This window comes from Tursiops truncatus, chromosome 3 (assembly GCF_011762595.2).
Source record: "Tursiops truncatus isolate mTurTru1 chromosome 3, mTurTru1.mat.Y, whole genome shotgun sequence".
Classification (NCBI taxonomy): Eukaryota; Metazoa; Chordata; class Mammalia; order Artiodactyla; family Delphinidae; genus Tursiops; species Tursiops truncatus.
Window position 1 is genome coordinate 147,753,401 of NC_047036.1, and position 17,250 is coordinate 147,770,650.

Below are 17,250 nucleotides of genomic sequence, written 5' to 3' on the forward strand. Positions count from 1 at the left end.
TAATTCTGTGTTTCGGTGGCAGGCATCTCAATAATTCACTAACTTGGGGACTTTATTAGTTTTAAGAAATTTAAAATGAAAATGGATCTAAATTTTCACCAGCTCATGGCTCTTTGACAGCCAGCCAAGAATGGGTTTCCTGTTTTGCAGTTTGCACTTTTCTATTCCTCCCAAACTATCTGAACTCATTGCTTTGCTATTCTTATGACCAAAGAGAGTTTCAAGTTGACATGACTCTCCTGCTTTCATTTCTTTCTTTTCCTTCATTTTGAACTTAAAGTTTTTCCTGAGAGGCAGCTCTGTACTTTACATTTCCAGCAAACAGGCCTCTTCAGCTAATTTCATGGAATCCAGAAAACAATGAAGATTTGATGTTGAGGGACCATAGTGATACATGCTAACCCCATCATTTTATAGATGAGGAATCTCAGCCCAGACAGGGAGAGTTACTTTCCCAGTTTAACATAGCTGGTCAGAGGCAGATGGGGGAGTAGGATCCGTGTTTTCTAATTTCTGCTCTAGAGCACTTCTTCCTTGTACCCTGCCTCTCTCAGAGTTCCACTGGCCAGGAGCCAGCTCTGGGGCTTGGGTGGGAGGGAAGAATTATGCCTTTGTGGATGATCAAGCTGTCTCTCATCGGAGCAACTTACTTGATCCTTAATCGTTATTTGTCATCTAAGAAACCAATGCTGGTGGTTACTGTGGGTACATGAAAGGATGCCACAGTCTTTGAGTCCTGACCACGGTCGGGGGAGCGTGACTTGAGTGCAGCTGTGTACCCAGATTCTTCAAGTCAGGCCCTACTGCCCATCATCACTGGCGGTCAGTCTGAAACCGTTCCAACTCCCACCCTGGACTGCTTCCCAGCAGGCCACCATGGGTTTGAAGCTGAGCCTCATGTCGTCCCTAGTGTGGTGCTTCCCTTGAGTGTTGCTTTTGCCTGTCCCGAGTTCAGCATGGCATGAGCTGATAGGGAGCCTACATGGGTTCAGCACAGCAGACCTCGGCTGTGGCATGCTTGCAGCAGTGATGGAGGGCAGCTCTTGGGGGGCCCTTCTCATTCACGATCGTGGTTTGACACATTTCTGATTTAATGGCATGGTTGAAGGCAGAGGTCACAACCCTGGCTGATCCAGGTCCCTGAGTTCTGCCTTAGTCTGTCACTTTGTACGGATCCATTTTCGTACTTCTTGTTCGCTGTAAGACATTAGGGGGTGAACTGGATTACATTGCTTTTTGCACTTGGGCTTGCTTGCCATTTGGTGGGTCTTACAGACGGGTAGGGAAGATGTATGTGTTGGCTGCACTAACAGCAGTGGGAGACACAGGGACATGAGCACTGAAGGGCCTGGTGATGTGCCAGGGAGGTTTTGAAAATCCTGCTCAGTAAACTTTCTAGGGAGATAAAAGGCCCTAATAAAGCAGCAGCTCAGGCCTGAATCTAGAGGGTTTTCTCCAAACCCTACTAGGACTCACTCCTAATGAGGCCTCAGTATAAAGCCTGTGAAGAAGAAAGGAGCTCATTTCCTAGCCAGATTGGAGATCAAAGGCCACCCCCCACCCTCCCGCCCCTCCCTGCCCAAAGACTGATTGCAAGCTCCTAACAGCCAGGTAAACTCAGATATATGTTTTCTTCTCACCTCCTCCCTAATAATTGAACCATTTTGTTAAAATGACCCAGCATCTGAGATGGATGCCTGTGAATCCTATTTCCTTTGACAGTGCCCTTGCTCTAGTGCTCGTCAGGGCCCAGATTGGAAGGAGCACCATCCAGCGCTTTAAAAGGATACTGGAAGTGTGTCTCTCCTCCAAAGTCCCGGTGAACATGGTGTGGCCTGGAGATGATCATCAGACTAGGAGAAGCCCTAGCTTTGCAGTTATTCCATCACTTGCTAGTTATGTGACTTGGGTAAAATCATTTAATATCTGAGCCTCGGTTTTTTCATCTATAAAATGGGGATAATACCTGACCATTCTGCTATGTGAGGTTGTTACCAAATGTGGTGGTGAAGGTGATTTGTAAATTATAATAATACACAAAGGGTATTTTTCAAAGAAATGGTAAAATCCCTAGGACCCACTGACAGTACTTTTCTATGAAGATAGGCCCCAGAGAGGCAGCCAGCTGATTTTTTTTTTTTTTTAAACATATGGTTTCCCTTTTGTTTAGTCATTTGTACTTGGGTTACAGAAAAATAAAAGGCACACACCAGGATCCAGGCCTGATCTCTGAGCAGGGAGATGGATCTCCTAGAAACAATCATAGCATAAGTGTCTAGACCACATCCTTCCTGCCCTTCCAGGCTCTACCAGCTCGTATACCAGAACGGGAGTATTTCTGGCATGCTTTTGAAGATGTAGTTCAAGGGTCATTGGTTTCTTTTAACATTCTTTTTGTTGTTTTCTTTAAACATATGATGTCTGTACCCTTATCACTGACCCAACAATTTTTTTTTATATCTTCCTTTGGTGTTGCTTGAGAAGTGGCACCTTTTTGTTTATTTCTTCTGGCCAGTTTTTTATTTTTTTTTAAGCACTGGTAGGTGTTCTGCCATGTGGAGGGAAATATAGAATTGAGAAATTATTTTAAACTGTTGCTCGGACTCATGGAAGATTTGGCCCTGGATTTCATCTTCCAAAAATTTGAAGTCAGTTGCTCCTTTATCAACTATATTTAAATTACATTTAAAAATATCTATCTGGCAGTTTAGAATGGTTTCGTCACCCCACCTCTCTATGCAAGAGCTCTCTTCTGTTTGGAGAACAAATGTATTTAAAATGGAGATGGACTCTGAAGTGAAAATTGTGTATTACTTTTTCCCCTGTCCCTTTATTTCAGTTTTCTCTCAAGAATTGAATGTATGAAGTTAATTGCAGAAAATCCATAATTTTCTAAGGAAAAAAGCACAATGTAAAATGCTGTTGTGAAGGATATTTTTTGTAGCAGAATTGATGGAAAGCAACCTTAATGTTCAACAAAAGGAGATTCTTACATAAGCCATACTGCATACAAATAAAGGAATATCCTGGTGCATTTAATAATTTTTTCCCCAAAATATATGCCTGGAAAACGAGATTGAAAAGACAAACAGCAGAACTATTAACATGGCCTCTGGATGGTAATTGCAAATGATTTTAATTTTCTTTTTCCTTTTCAGCATTTTCTCCAATGAAGCTGTGATACTTTAGCAAAAAGAAGAAACAATAAGTTTCTCTAATAACAAAAGATAATAGGATATTATGTTAAGAAGGAAAAAAACCCCACAGGATTTCAAACTTACATGCACAGAAAAAAACCTGATAGGAAATGGACCAAAATGTTGATTGTGATTATGTCTTTTACAGCTTTGTGTACTTACAAATTTTCTACAAAGAGCATGTTATTTTATAATCAGGGGAAAAATGGTGTTTTGCAGGGGAACATTGTCAGAATAGTATTAGTGCTTCCTTCAAAGATTATATAACACACACACAAATACACACACACACACTTTTATTTTAAGAGTAATTCAGGGCCCAGGGAAATGAAGTCAGCTAGATTTATTAAAACACTGAAGCTATTCTGAATCAATGAAAATCCACGAGTTCACACAGCAGATCTGATTAACTGTTTGCACTGTGCAGGATGGAGTGCAGAGCATTCAGCTTATAAAACGCCAGCCTCCCTCTGTATAGGTGCTCACAGTGACCGCGCGGTGAAATGAAAAGGGAGCATTGATTTTGATTCTGCCCACATAGAAAAGTGGAAGCCTGGGGTATGAATGTTCTGGGGTCCCACACGGGTAGAAAAAGCCCTACTGTTCTTCCACTCCCAACTGCTCCAAGCAAGTCTTTCATTCAGGCTATGTTTCTGTTTCAGTTCAAACCCCCTCCTTGTGAAATGTATTGGCCCTTTTTTCCCCACCTCCCACTACTTCTCCCCAGCCCCCCTTCCCAGGCCAACTCCAAAACAGGAGTATTCTAGCTGAGGATGCTCAACGATGAGGACGGCTACCCACGTGAATCCAGCCAAGCTTCTATTTAAGTTGCCATCAGGATTTTGACATGGTTTCCATAGTTTCTTTCTACTGTCCAAAGTGTGGTACTGCTGTGGGCGCCACCCCAAAATGGAACGCGAGGAGCAGATGTTTTGTAAAAGTAAGCGCTGTGTCTGGGGAAGTGTGAGTTAAGAAGCTAAGTGTGACTTTGCAAGCCGTGTAAGGTTTTCAGCAACATTCAACAAGTATTTTCAGCTCCTGTTCTTTGTCCTGAGGTTACCTGCTTGAGACACTGGTAAGCGGAAGAAACTCAGCCTGTGACCTCGAGCTGAGAGTTTAGCAATGGACCTCAGTGTAGGTGCAGTATCTTAGCAAGTACAGGTTGCTGGGTAAGAGCACTAGGAACCCTTAATGAGTGGTGGAGGAAGGCTTTTTAAAGGAAATGACCTTTAAGGGGAAACCCAAAGGATGAGTAAGAGCTAGGCAAACAGGAGTGAGTGAGGTGTTCTAGGCCGATGAGTGATGAAGTTGTGGGAATCTAGGAAAGGGAGAGGTGTCCTGGATTATGGGAATAGGAGTGAAATGAAGTCAGAGAAGTAGCTGCACTGGGGCCATATTTATTAGCAGATACAGATGACTGATGGTTGTCAGAGGTGGGGGGGAGAGGTCAAGGATTACACCCAGGTTTCCTGCTGGCTGGACCGTGGAACCTTTCACTGAGATACGGAGCCATGATGAGTTCAGTCATGGACAATGAGAGTTTGCAGGTGCCTGAGATATCCACATGGACGTACCTAGTGGGCACTTTTTACATGGGCCTGGAGGTTGGGAAGGAGGACCAGGCTGGAGGTAGGGATGCTAGGCACCAGCATGGATATTACTGAAGCTATGGGTGTGGTTATGGGGGCTGAGAAGCAGTCTAGGCTGGAGACCTGAGAAGCACCCACTCTTAAGGGGTAGGCAGAGGACGAGGGGTCTGTCTATAAATGACATCATTAGTAAACCCTGTGGCTTAGACAATAGCACCACCTTCACCTCCAGCTTACCAAATATTTTCACATATGTTATCCAATGAAGTAAGTGGAACACATTATTCCTATTCCACAGTTGGAGAAATTGAGGTCAACAAAGGTTACATGACTTAGCCAATGCCACCCAGAGGTCTATAATACGTCAAAGGTCATCACATTCCAAAGGTTTTTTTTGCCCCTTCAGCGGGTATGGTTACAGGGCCTCCAACCTTCCTACTCATCCACACCCAAGCCTCTTCCCATCTCTGAGATCCGAGAGCTCTTTTGCAACTTCTTTTTTTTTTAGTTTGTGTTTTTTCCTTCATTGTTATCAGTCCTATTGCTAATGATAATAGCTAGCACTTATGTAGCAGTTGGGTAAGCAAGACGTTGTTCTAAATGTTTCACATATGTTAACGTGTTTAATCCCCACAATAACCCTGTTAGGTAAATACTACGATTATCCCTATTTTACAGATGAAAAAATTGAGGCCCAAGGCCACAAGCTGCTACATAGAGGTAAGGGGATTTAAACCCAGAGGAGTCTGATCGCAAGGTCCCGGGCTGCTGCTGAGCCTCCATGGCATTTTGTCCCAGGGTAAATTTCCTCACGTGACCCTTTTGGGGTCTTGCAGTCTTAGCTGCTTCCCCGTGGTTTGTTTCTATGGTACCTGCGGTAAAGGAGTAGCCCACACCTACACCTGCATGTCTGAGGGAGGGGGTGCGCTTCCTGCTCTCCGCTGGCATTTCTGAAAAGCAGGGTCACCAGTGGAATTTTCAGGCATAATGTAGCACATGCACAGCAAGTGCGGGTCTGGGCAAAGCATCGTCTCCTCTCTCACCTCCCTTTGCCTAGAACACCTCGCAGCCTTCTCATCTTGCTGTGTTGACCGGAGACAGGCCCTGGGGGCGCTTTCCTACCTCCTCCCTTCCTAAATTGTGCCCCCTCTGGGTTCCCACAGCAACTGTGGCTGATTCCTGTCATCACAGCTGTGTAATTTACAGGTCTTTCCCCCCTGCACAGCAAAAAAGCTTTGCTGTGCAGCATCTCTGGCTTGTTTGTTTCAAGTGTTTGATCTCTACAACCTTGCACTAAGTAGTTACTGGATAAGAGTCCTATGGGTGGCCAGCTTTCAAATGCACATTTTGTAAATTCCATTCTTGGGGTACTGAGTTTGCTTAAAGCAAAGGTACAGTGGTCTGACCTAGAGCTCTAAGGTCTTGGTGAGCCAGCTGCTTGGGTGTGGGACATGTGCAGTCAAGCAGGACCCCATGCAGAGAAGGGTCCCACACCTGGTTTAATGTTCTGCTTTTGTTGTCATGAAATTCTTACTAATTTTTGAACAAGGGCTCCCTGCATTTTCATTTTGTACTCGGACCTGCAAATTATGTAACTGTTCTGTAGGCTGGAGTGTGTCCTTCTGACCGCAGTGGGTCCTAATCAGAGTATTACACAAATATCTGCACACCCCCTGAAATCACCTGCAAAATTAGGTGTGTGTATACTTGTGCGCTTTTTTCTGGGGAGCAAGTCTATGGCTTTTATCAGACCCCTAGGGAAGTTCAGAGCCATTGTTATTAATAATGACAACAATAGCTAACCTTCACTTAGGCTTGTTGTGTGCCAGACTCTAAGGACTTTACCTGTGTTGCCTTACGCCTCACCAGAGTGTAATTGAGTTGGGGCAGGGCAAGAGCAGTATTGTACATTTTCCTCCTTTCTAATACTCCCTACTCCTCTGTTCCCCAACCAGAGGAGAGAAGAAAACCACCGACCTGGTCCTCCCTTCTTTTATGGACTTGGCAGGAGCCTGAACCTTTGTTTGGAGGAAAGGAGAACCACCCCTTACTTTGTCCTGAACCACCCTACTCCCAAGTTCCCCAAAGGCGACTTCTCTTTTGCCAGACTGGGAAGAGGTGATTGGGTACGTGGGCAAGAAGCCTCTTCATGTCAAGCTGACTGGTTATCAGGGCACCAAGAAGGAGCTGTAGCCAGCTCACCAGGACTTCTGCCACCAGAATCCTGACGTAAGCCTGAGCGGTGGGTGCACCGCCCAGGTTGCAGGGAGCTGATGCCCTTAGGATATGTATGGAAAGGCCAGCAGCCCTGCAGGAGCCTAGATGGGCACTGAGTTATGGGGGTAGATTAATGAGACTTCCTCCTAGTACTGCCCTCTTAACACAGGATAGAGTCCACAGCTGGCATTCAGGTTTGTTAATGTGCTCTATGTCTCACTGTGACTGGAGTGTGAATTCAGGTACATTGCACCCATTTATTTTATGCATCTCACTCTTGGGCTGGACCTTGTGAAAACAAGCTGGAAACTCAAAACTGGTGAGCACCATCCTGGTTTTGCTGTAGCATGAGGGAAATTTATGACCTTGTGAGTTTATGGGGTGGGGGGGACCTTGGATACACAGGACCCCCTCACTTCACCCTCAGTTCTCTGAACTTTTTATTATTGTTTGTTTCCTTTAGTGACCTTTTCTGGACTCTTTACTTCCTGTGTTTAGAAATCCAGCTTCACAGTTTTACACCAGGTTGGGCCTTTTGGAATGTGCCTCTATTTGTAGTTCAACAAACTGTTATCTGGCTACAGGTCTTGGTTCCTACTCCTTATCAGTCTGTTCCTCCGCTTTCTGTTTTTATTGTCCTATTTCTGGCCTCCCCAACAAGAAGGTCTTATTGTACCTGTCCGTTGGGAGTCTTTCCTACAACAAACACTAGATTGTTCTCACTCCCTGGCTTCCTGGTTAGCTCTCAGTTAGAGTGGCTGATAGTAACAGTGTATCTTCAGCTCAGCACTGACAAAAAACCAAAACCAAACCAAAAAACGAAAACCCCACAGGAACTACTAGATGTCCTGGAAATTTTCAGTCTAGTGAAACAGACAAAACAATTTTGACAGGAATGCTGCCTTGGAAGATAATGGCATCCCAAAACAGTCTTGAGTTGCTTGCTGCCCTCTCTTGCCATGCCACTTTCCCTTCTCTGCTGCTGCTTCTCTTGCAAGAAACTTCCGGTCACATTCCTCCCTGGAAGGTAGAGGAGGGGAAGACCAACACTGTTGAGAACCTATTAGGCATCAGGCCGTGCATTTCATCCTCAAAATCAACTTGTGAGGCAGGTGATGACAGAAATCAAGGGATAGATGGATTAGGAACTTGCCCAAATCAGTTAGCAAGAAAGTGGCCCTGAAACACGTGTCGTATTCTTAACAACCAGGTCAGGGCTTCCCCTCTTATAAACTCTTGTATTGTCACCTTCCCAAGTCAGTCTCCTTCACCAGGTTCTGAGTTCTTCCAGGGCAGAGACTGTGTCTTCCTGTACACATTAGGCACTCAACAAATGTCAGTTTCTTTATTGCTTTCTCTTCCCTTATCTGTCACTAAGCAGGCTTGAATCTGCTGTCTACTGATGTGCCTGGCATTCTCTGTAATTCAAGGATGTATTAGTGTTTATGCCCCTTGATTTACTCGAGGAAATAATATCAACACATGTTACGAATAATACAAAGCAGTAAGTACATTAAATGCTCAGTTGGGTGGAAGAAGGAAGGAGATTAATGAGGGCAGAAATAGATATGATAGAAATAAACTTCATAAAAGATATGGGGGGCTTCCCTGGTGGCGCAGTGCTTAAGAGTCCACCTGCCGATGCAGGGGACGCGGGTTCGTGCTCCGGTCTGGGAGGATCCCACATGCCGCAGAGCGGCTGGGCCCGTGAGCCATGGCCACTGAGCCTGCGCGTCCGGAGCCTGTGCTCCGCAACGGGAGAGGCCACATGAGAGAGAGGCCCGCGTACCGCAAAAAAAAAAAAAAAAAAAAAAAAGATACGGGGTCTTTAGCCATGGAGGATGAATAGGATTTAGAGGTTAATCTGTGCCTTCCGACCACAAGCAGTTAACAAGCTCCTATCCTGTGGCAGACATGGTCTGGGTTTGGAGAACGAGGATTCAGGGGAAATAAGTAAATGATCGACTAGGAAAGTGCATTTGGGGCTGAACTTTGGTGCCTCCCAGGAGGAGTAAGAAACCGAAGCTCAGAGCTGTCACATAAAGAACACTGCATCCTATTGAGAGGTTGAGGCTATGGGAAGAACTGATCTTTTCTCTTCCCCCAAAGAATATTTTTTAGGAGGGATGAATGAGGGATGGGTGCCAATTGCCAAACATCAATTAGTATCCCTTTTAGATTCACCCTCAGCAACACTCCAGTTTTCTCAGGAAGAAAATTGGTTTTCAAAAGTGTCAGAAGGACACCGCTTTTCCTGGAGATCTTGATTAATCTTGAGTTAATTAATCTCACTTCTAAAGCTGTGAAATCTTAACATATTACACAGATCCAGATGGGTCTGGAAAGAAAACACAGATTCAAAAGGAAAACACTCATTTAGAAGATATGTGCATGACCAGCAGGCAGGGCTCAGTCTGTGCTCCAATGAAAAATTACACACAGTGCAAACTTTAGGTCAAAAGGAAAGTTAGGACCTGTGGCAATTATTTTAATGCTTTCAGGAGAACTCAAAGTTAGAAGGACCATAGGGAACATCCAGTTCTAGCCCAGTTCCTCCTGGTGAAGAAATTGGAACCCAGAGAGGTCGAGCCCCTCACCCTGGGTCTCATAGTTGGTGGTAGAGCTCCAACTGGGGTCTTGGCGCCAAGAACAGTGTTTCAAATACATCAAGGCTTAAAGTGGGTGAAATGTCTGCATTTCCAATGTCTCTGTAAGGATACAGAGAGTGTGGGTAACCGTGGTTGGTTCTGAGAAGGAGAAATGAGTGGCCCGGGAACAGGGGTGGGAGAGAGGTTTAATTTTCACTGAATACTTTTTGTACCTTTTGAATTTTGTACAGTGTAAACATGTTACCTAATCAAACAATAAAAATTATTTTCAAGAATTCAGTGGAGTCCTAAGTATTACTTTTTTACCCCATTGACTCATATTTGGGTAAAACATAGTTTTCTGACTCAGGCTATCCCAGTATGTAAATGGTTCTGCAATATCAAGGTTAAGCATTTTGGAAGTGGTCATGGCAGTTGGTTACTGCTTTGTGGCTAGAACAAGAGGAGCCTTCTGAAACTCAAAGCAGTGCTATTCCAGAGTCCTAACTCCCTGCCAACTTTGACTGGCAGGATAAAGCCCAGAGAAACAGAAATCAATTAGGAGTCAGTGATTTCATTCACTTCAGAGCAGGAAGTAGTCATTAATAAAGCTTGATGGAAAGGTCTCTGTTAGCCAAAAGTCTGTCCTTTCCAAGACAACAGAACATGCAAAGGCGGGAATACAACGTAATTCATTAGTAAGTGCTTTCAATGGGCAGAGTCTCGTGCTGGGAGAAGAATCTGGGTGGTCCTTGAGCCCAAGAAACTGTTGCCCAGTAGAGGAGGTGAAAATACTTATGTTCAAAGGGCAGTAACAGTGGAAAAGCTAACCATCTGCTGGAGTTTTTCCAAATATAGTATTACGAGAGAGGATTATCTGTGACCTACAGAGATTTAATGCATGAATCTCATGAATGAGTGAGAGGAACATGGCTCAAACTTCCCAAGCTAGTTTTTCTATTGGGGTTTCATTTTTAAACTCCAGTTCGTGTGGAAAATTAGAAGGTGGTATGTTAGACTTAGGAAAATAATTATAGTCCTGCTACTTCTGTGCAATCGGGAAAATACTCATTCCTTCATTGGGTATTGAGACCCTAAGGCATTTTGAAGGATACAGAGGTGAGATTTACTTTTACTGTCCTCTTTGGTATCTACATATACTTATCTATTAATATGGTGTACAAAAGTATTATTTCAGTAGCTGTTTAACTGCTGACGTCTAAAGTTATCCTTGCTTGTATTTAGTCTGCTGTGGATCTTCTAAATAATGTCCTTGAAACAATCTAATCATACTGTCATTCATTAAGTGCTCACTATATTTGAAGCACTATGGTAAGTGCTTTATACGAATTATTTTCGCTCAGTTCTCACATCAACCCCATGAGCTACTTACAGTGGAGCCTCACGAGGTTAAATAATTTGTGCTGATTCACACACGGTAGAGCAAGGTTTCAAATCCAGGTTGCTATTCAACGAGTATTTAATGACTATGTGGCAGGCATGAAAGGTAGAGGATAAACAATACAGGCTGGTCCTTGTCCTCTTGAAGCTTATGACCTATAAAACTCTCTGATTCAAAAGTCCATGGTTTTGACATTGACGTTACTACTTCTCTATATGTGTGCAAAGAGGAGCCACCTTTTCAAAGGCAATTACTCCTAAGAGGAAACTGGCATCCTAAAGGAATCTAGTCAAGCATTTCTGTTCCCCAATCGTCCTTTCCCAATGCTTACTAAAATCAGATTTCTGTGCTCAGAAGATGAATTCTGTGCCCTTAAGGAGAATAAAGAGCAGTCTGCAAGCGCAGGCTGTGATGACAGAACTGGGTTCTAGTCCCAGTTGGGTCATTTACAAACTGCCTGACCTTGAGCAAGTAACTTAACCTCTCTGAGCCTTAATTTCCCCGTCTGAAAAATTGGTGCATTAGCACTGCGTGTTATTATTAATAGAATTAGGAAACACACACACTCAGGTACATGTGTTACGAAGGCTTGTTTGTCTAGGCGCTCTGGTAGCATTCTGTTTGTACCGTTGTGTACAGATCGCTGTCTCAAAGGTGCACGAAATCTGGTTTATTCCAGCGTCTGGAGCAAACGTGTGCAATAAATATTAGTTGGACGAATGATCGAACGACTGAAGGCAAGGTCAGTTTCTCAGTGAATTGAGAGGTTCAGATGCGAAGAACATTCATAAAACAGAAAGTGGATGCAATCCCCCTCCTAAGTTAATGCCCTCTGTTTTCGTAGATTCCTTCAAGTTTCAGTGAACTTAAACTGTAAAATGGGCATACGAGCACTTCCGGCCTCACAGCGTAGTTCTAAGGTTAGATAGAATGCAGGACGTGAAAGCATTTGTAAACGAACAGCGCCGAGAAACGTGAGGGTAGCTGGCTATCAGACGGCCCACGCCCACAATGCAGCTGCAGGCGCCGAGCCCCCGCTCCGCCCCCTCTTTCTGGTTTTTCCCGGCCACCCGCCCCTCCCGCGTCATGTGATAGGGGTGCTTCACCGGGCCGATCTCCTGATTGGCCGGGCTGCAGGACGCCTCGCGATTGGCCCGAGGCCGGCGGGCCCCCGCCTCCCTCCTCCTCCTCGCCGCGGCCCACGTGAGGGGGGCGAGTCACGCGATTTCCGGGAACCCGTCAGGAAGGACATAAACAAAACAAACCCGAGGAAGCATGGAGAGGGGCCGCGGCCCCTGCAGCGGAACCGGACCCAGCCCCTGAGCCGCCCCCACTCCCACAGGTGAGCTCCGCTGCCCGCCACCCGGAGCCCGCAGGGGCCAGGACTAGGGGACGAGCCGGGCGGGGGGCGGAGGAGGGCCGCTGGCCTAGGAGGTGGCAGCGCCGGGGCTTTGCGCTGGGCCGGCGCGGGGCGGGGGCCAGGACCAGGGCAGAGTCTGGGGGCGCGCGGGCCGCAGGCTGCCGCCTGCCGGTCACGGGGGTTCTGGCTCCCCTCCCCCACCCCCGGCCCGGGATGGTTATATAAAAGCGCGGGGCGGCGGTAGAGGGAGCTACGGGCGGGAGGCAGGCTAGGCCAGGGGTGGGCAGTGCCGGGCGTCCGCCCTGCCAGGCCGCCCGGCCCTTCACCGCTGCCTCGGAGCCCGGGGCCGTGGCTGCCGGCAACCGGCCTGTCAGAGAAGCGAGCGGGTGGGAGGGGCCGGGGAAGGGAGGGGAGGCGAGGCTGGCGGGGGAGGACGAGAGAGAGGGGCGTGTGAGGAAGGGCCGGGGCCACGAAGGTTGGAACCAGGCTGACAGGAGACGAGGAGGCGCGGGCTGGGGGTTGGGGGGCTCCAGGCAGGGGTGTCTCGGGGGTGGCCGCTCCCCTTCCCGTCCCCGCCCCGGCGACTGGCGAGCGGGGGCCTCCCTCCCGGGATTTGTTTATATGTCTTCTCAAAGCAGCTTGAAGCGGCTTGGAGGCGGAGCTTTCTGCGCAGAGTGGCAGGTCTGCTGTCCAATGGAGCAGGCGGATGAAGGCTGCCAAGCCAATGAGAGTAGGGGAGGCGGTGCCTCGGACCCCCCAAATGTTAGGCTGTGCCGGGGTGGGCCGGGTGGGGCGGCCATGTTAGATGGGAGGGGACCGGTGGTGGTGGGTCACTGAGAGGGGAGGAGACAGGGCAAAGGGCAAGGGAGCCGGGCCGGGGGCGTTTCGGGTGTCCGAAGGCGAGTCATATCGGACGATGAAGTAGCTCAGGGGAGCTTGACCCCGACCCACCGCTCTCCCCACCCGAGCAGAGGAGGCAGGGAAGTACCGAGGGCAGTCTAGCCGCCCCTTGGGGGTGGTTCCTGGGACTAGATGGAGCTCAGTCTCTGGATTCGCCCTCTTTCTCGGCCTTACGCTTCCTGACAAACCCGGCCGCCAAACCCTGTAATTGCCCTCCTTTAACCCAAGAAGGCAAACCTTTTTGCTGTTTCTGAGCGAGCTTGAGCCTTAAGAAGGTACTTGGATAACTAGCGGTCTAAATTTCTGCACCAGGCCTCAGATAGAAGCAGTGAGGAGGAAGTTATGTTTTTCTGGATTTTGCACAGAGGAAGCCAGGACTAGAAAAGCCGAGAAAAGTTAAGGGCTGGGCGGGGTCTCCGTTTTTTCATCAGGATACCTTCTAAAGATCAGGCCCCTCGTGTTTGCCCTAGCTTAGTAGTAATTTGCCCCTCCTGCTTACATAAATTAGTAGCTAACTTAAATTAGCTTCGTGAGAAAACTGAGCCATGAGAAAATTATTTAGGTTTGAAGGTTCTTTAAGACTCTGTCTTGCGAATACCCTGCAGGTGAGAAATAGGATCAAGAGCTGACTTATTTCTTTTTAAAAAAGCAGAAAATAAGATTTCTTTGTAAATCTTGTGATTTGTGGTAAACTGTTTGTCACTTGGTTGTACTTCTAAATATTTTTTTCCCCATTTTCTTGTAATCCACAATAGCTAGGAGAAACACCAAAGATGAAAGAGGAAATGGTATGAGTAATTAGAAAGTAACTTATTTTACTTTATTTGGTTCACGATTATTTTGGCATCTTGTCCGCCGTATTAGATGCTTAATTTAGTTTCATGTTAACATAACCTTACAATCTGTGACTGCAATGGTATTGTCAAGGGTACCAGGCTGTTGTTGCATCTTTGGTTAAACACTTATGGTTAGGAACGTGCCTTAGGTATATCGTGCAGGGGCTATTCAAGAGTTGACTGTTTTTATTTAGGAATTTGCATTATATCCTATTTTGTTAATTGGAGAAAAATAATAATTGGTAAATAAATGATTTATCGATTTCTGTATTAATTTGATATGATTGACTCACAGTTCTGTTAAGAATGATATATGAAAATATAATCCCTGATTATTTGATAGACTTCAGCTATTAAATATAATTTTTATGACAAATAAAAATATTACCTTATTTTTTCTCTTATTCTAAGAATGGTAAATAGATCCAACAGGACTTATTTGGATGTAATTCTTTTATATGATTGATAAAGCATCTTTGGAATTTTTAGACTAGTAAGCATAGAAGAGGCTAAATATATCCAAAAGAAGAGATTTGGGATCCTCCACTTACTATCCCATTTTCTGTCTGTCATGACAGGGGGAAACAAGCTTTTACAAAAACTATGTCTCGTCTGGTTCACTAGTTTAACATGTGTGGGTTCTTGGATGCCAGTGTAAGGAATAAAGGAATAATTATGGCTCCTTGTGGTGGTGAACTAAATACAAGTGACAATGAAAATACAGTGAGTTTGCATATTGATTCTATTAATGTAGCACAGTTTTAAAAGATTAAGAGAACTAAATTCCCTGTTCGCTTTTAAAGTTTAGTTTTTAGTCAAGATTGACAACTACGAGACTTTCAGTGATTCAGCAGAGGTTTGTTTCCATGTGGGTTTGTACTTGGATGTTTTGGGGATGAATCCTCTTTCACCGTCTTCAGTAGTTTGTCTTTCAGAGTAGATAAACTCTTAGACTGGACATAAATTTGTCAGATCATTGGTGCTAATGATTCTAAGATAGTGTAACCTGTACAGACTTCCTGTACAGGGTCAAGTAGTAAATATTTAGGCTTTGTGGACCATGTAGTGTCTGTAACAGCTACTGAGGTCTGCAAATTGTAGCATGAAAACAGCCATAGACAATATGTTTGGGGCTATAACCCAGTAAAACTTTATTTATAAGAACAGGCTGTATTTGAAGGCTGTAATTTGTTTGTCAACCCATGTTCCAAGACATCAGTCTCTGGGTTTTAAGTACTTAGATGTTAACTTATTGCAGCATATATAAACGTGAACTTCGAGTAATATTTGAGCACTTGCAGAATGTACATATCTCCTGCCTTGAAGAATTTTTAGAGTAAGAGCACATGGCAACATTGTATTCTATATTTTTATTTTATTTGCAAATAGGTGTTTTCCTGAAAAACCATTTAAAGTAAATGTTGGACTATTAAGTCCTATTTACTTTAGAGATGCATTGTGATTGAAAAAAAATTTGGCTTTAAGATGTCTCTAAGAACCTCAGTATATTCAAGGGTATGGTCCTGTTGAGGTTTAAAAGTGCATTTAACACATCATTCGTAACAAAACTGTACAGCTGTTTGAAGAGAGGTTGGTCAAGTGAATAGATAACACACTTAGCTCTTATTTATATATTTTATATATATATATATGTATATATATATACACACACATATAGTTAATTTGGAAGCCACATTGATTGTGTTGTTGCCTGAGATGTTTCTAGAATTACCTAAATAAGGTGGAGTGCTTTTTCAAAGAAGACCCCCAAAATTTTTAGGTTGCCGCCACTCCCCTTCCTTGGAAAATGTCAGGTGGTGCTAAGTGCCCAATGAAGCAGAGATGCCGTAACTAAAAATATTACACAGGCAAATACTTTTTCATGTGTAGTTTTTTGTTTTGTTTTTATGTAATATTTCACCAGTCTTGTTGATTTGAACTGGATTTCAAGCATGAGCATGAAAGTTCAGGAAAGAGAATATATTGACCTCTTAAAGCTGAAAAGCATCATGTGGCGTTCAATCTTGTTTCTAGTTCTAGTTAACCTATGTTTGCCTGGGTGACTATGAGTAATTCAATTTATTAATTTGTTAATAGTGGGGATGTTTTTCTATCTCACAGAGGGATATTGGGAAATTGTTAGTTATTGTGTTCTCAAACTCTTGTACTTTGAATATGCTAATGCTTCAGGCCGCTTGAAACCACATCCCAAATCTGGATTCAATTTTCTTTCTCTTAGTGATTGCCTCTCAGTTTCTCTTTATTAGGACTTTCCCCACCCTACAGCATTTCTCTACCCACTTAACAGCGAGCAACTTGAGGTCAGAGTCTGCCTCTTATTTCTATATCTCCAGTGCCTCACACCTTTTAGTGCTTCTGAACTACTTAAATAAATGAGTGAATCGCTAAAAACTGCTTATCTGGAAGGCAGTGAAGTCAGTCTGCTATTAGTAGAGATGTTGGGCTTTCTGACTTGGAAGGGAGTAATTAATCACCATCTTCTCATACAAAAAGTCTTCATGTTAAAATTGACCCTTTCTTGTAAGGAAGTTTATAGAGAAGCTATTTCGATGATGTCTAAAAACCCCTTGAATTCTTTTGTTAATTTTTTTCAGGTACATTCCGTTAGTTAGACTCATTGAATATTCCTTCCAGGTGCGCACACTCCCAAAAAACAACAACAAAAAGACCTTGTGCTTTGTCCTTGGATTTGTCATTAGCTCTTGGCACACTTGGTCTTTGGGTGTTTGGCAAATGTGAGTGAAACCTCTTATTTCTTAGCTGTTTGGGATAATTATTCATCTATGTAGCAGGGTCCCTTTGGGGGAGAAGCACTGTAAAATCATTCTGGCTAATAAGTCTGATTTACCCCAATGGGGAAGGCTAGATGTGGAGGGAGTTTGATGCAGGGGACTGCAGTGGTACTTTGTGACTGCAATCCCATTCCATTGCCAGCCAAGCCTTGTATGCCTTTTCGTGACAGTATGCCTTTTTTTTTTTTTTTTTACAACTTAGAATTTTTATTAAAACAATCATTTAAATTACAACAATCCCCCAGAATAGAAAATAGCCTTCCCCGGTCTGGCCCTGACAGGAGGCCCCATAGTTAGAAGGGTGGTTTGACATCTTTGAAAATGGATGGATGGAACTTCCCTGGAAGC

The 17,250-nt window shown here is 44.6% G+C and overlaps 1 protein-coding gene across 7 annotated transcripts in view; it reads left to right on the forward strand.

Annotated features, from left to right (window-relative positions):
* Nucleotides 1-12,208: 12,208 nt before the first annotated feature.
* CREBRF (CREB3 regulatory factor) overlaps nucleotides 12,209-17,250 on the forward strand; it is a 65,706-nt gene continuing 60,664 nt past the window's right edge. For 5 of the 7 annotated variants that reach the window (XM_019946046.3, XM_019946050.3, XM_073802804.1 and 2 more), the window contains exon 1: nucleotides 12,209-12,335. The gene's annotated coding sequence lies outside the window, so the exon portion shown is untranslated. Of the gene's footprint in view, nucleotides 12,336-13,230; nucleotides 13,529-13,553; nucleotides 13,859-17,250 lie in introns of those variants that run through there. The other 2 variants (XM_073802803.1, XM_019946039.3) reach the window with 2 other exon arrangements.